This window comes from Palaemon carinicauda, chromosome 34, assembly GCF_036898095.1.
Source record: "Palaemon carinicauda isolate YSFRI2023 chromosome 34, ASM3689809v2, whole genome shotgun sequence".
NCBI classification, from domain to species: Eukaryota; Metazoa; Arthropoda; class Malacostraca; order Decapoda; family Palaemonidae; genus Palaemon; species Palaemon carinicauda.
In genome coordinates this window covers 7,583,656-7,585,921 of record NC_090758.1, presented here as the reverse complement: position 1 = coordinate 7,585,921, position 2,266 = coordinate 7,583,656, and the positions used below count along the sequence as shown (strand labels likewise).

Sequence of the window (2,266 nt, the reverse complement as noted above, 5' to 3'; positions counted from 1 at the left end):
CTAATACAGAAATTTCCTTTATTGAGTAAAAATTATATATAGTGACTCTATAATATATAAAAATTCATCAAACTTCATTGAATAACATAAACTGTTTATGATAACCGATTTGAAATGTCTATGCCTGGCAATATGCTGGATAGGTGTTCGAGATTAGCTCAAGTTCATAGCTTTTAGTACTGACTGCAACATTAGAATCCTTGTGAGCCTATAGGTCTACCTGCTGAGTCATCAGCATCCATTGCCTGGCCCTCCCTGGTCCTAGCTTGAGTGCAAAGGTGGCTGGACTCTGATAAAATGCATATATGGTCAGTCTATACGGCACTGTCAGTGCCCCTTCCCTTTGCTATTCATGAGTGACCTATACCATTATACTCCGGACTTATAAATTTTAGCCTAATGTAAATACGTACATAAAATACTGCCGCCATCACCAATTCTCCATAATTGGGTTTGATCTTTATTCCAGAAAAGTAGAACTGCTCTAAAGTAAATGAAGTTATATATCAATAGAAAGATATTGCTTTGAATTTTTTGATGAATTATCAGAAACTATCCTAAATCCAAACAATGTGATGACATGAAAGGCTGAAAACATTTCATTTTTTTTTTCAAAAGTAACTTTGAATGATTATGAAATGGCTTTATAGTTATTTTTAGTAGAGTTACAGGTATCAAATGATAATGTAAATAAAACCCTTCCAGTTGATGCCTAGTGATTCAGTTTATTGTGGAAAACTGAAGCACTCAGGACAAATATCCAGCATCATATTTTGGACAGAAATAGCCTGAGCGGACCCTTTTAAGGTGACCTGCAATACAATTCCTTTTTTTTCCCCACTGGGAGTTTTACAATTTTATGACCATCATCTGAAGATATTGCTATATGGGAGGGACTCCTTATTGGATCTGGTGAGAGTGAAGCTGCATGTATCTGTTCACGAGTGCGTCCTTTCCTGACGATTTTTACCGGCTAATAGTTCTGAACAAGTGACTCGACTAAGGAGACCATGAACTTATATCTATCTAAGGGAGGGTTTCTTGACGTATTGGATGCACACAGTATACAGCTGTTGAGGACAGTAGTCCCAGTCAGTGAATAGCATCCCTTATTTGTTCATTTTAGTGTCTTACGTTCCGATAGGTACGAGTACAACTTGGTGTCTTTCATGTCTACACCCACCCATGACATGATTGTAGTCATCAACAATATATGGAACAATCTTGTCAGGTTTGCCTGTTCTGTTTACAGTTTTATAGCCTGCTTTTGAGGAAGTAGATAAAAGAACATGTGTTTTCTTGCCATCCTTGTAAGTTACACACACAACAAAGGACCCTTTCTACGCTCTGAAACCTCTTTGTTTTTCATTTTTTTTTCTTTATAGCATCCAATAGGCAATCCTTTACGGTTAGTGTGAACTGTTCCAGTTGCTGTTGTGCCATATTGCCAAAGATCTTAAAAAAGCTTAGGTGAAGAAAAGTAATTATCAAGACCTAGGTGATGACCACGATTAAATAACCCTGCTTTCTCAAGAAGCCTCATAACAAGGTCATATGTGGCCCCAATATCTACTTACTTGCATACCAGCTGTTCCCCCTATATATTTCAAAAGCATAAGCATAGTCTGTTCTTGCCTCGCATAAACACCAACCCTTTATCCCAAACCTAGCATGATGCTTGTTTGGCATATACTGTCGCAAATGAGGGGTCTTACCTCTAAAGCCAATAATACTTTCATCAATGGATATTTTCCGTTCAGGGTAATAATGACTTTTGAAAGTTCTCTGGAAGTGATCAATAACTGGTTGTATTTTATACAATTTATATGCTGGGTGATCTGGTGGTGGCATTTTTGAATTGTCTGCAAAATGCAGGAACTTGAGTAAAACTTCAAACCTCTCTGTTGAAGTGGTTAGATAACTACGGTGTTGCCTGGCTTGGATTTGTACAATCCCAGTAAGACCTCAAGGTTGGTTTCTTGATAAGCCCCATATTCAAAATAACCCCTAAGAAAGAAAACATTTCATTCACAAATGTTTGACCTTGTTTGATCCATAAGTTGACCATAGACCTTTTCTTTTGTTGAAGATACTCAGTATAAGATTGGATCCACTGACTTGCATACAGATTAGTTTCATCAACAATTTTCTGAACAAAACTATCTGTAATAAAGAGCTTCAGGCATTCTATTGGTTGGGCATCGTGTTTTGGGGGATGGATTGGTCCATAATGGCCTGTGAATCTAACTGAAGGTGGTCCAACTTC

The 2,266-nt window shown here is 37.5% G+C and overlaps 1 pseudogene; it reads right to left on the bottom strand.

Moving 5' to 3' along the window:
* Positions 1–1,130: 1,130 nt before the first annotated feature.
* LOC137626691 (piggyBac transposable element-derived protein 4-like) overlaps positions 1,131–2,266 on the bottom strand; it is a 1,337-nt pseudogene continuing 201 nt past the window's right edge.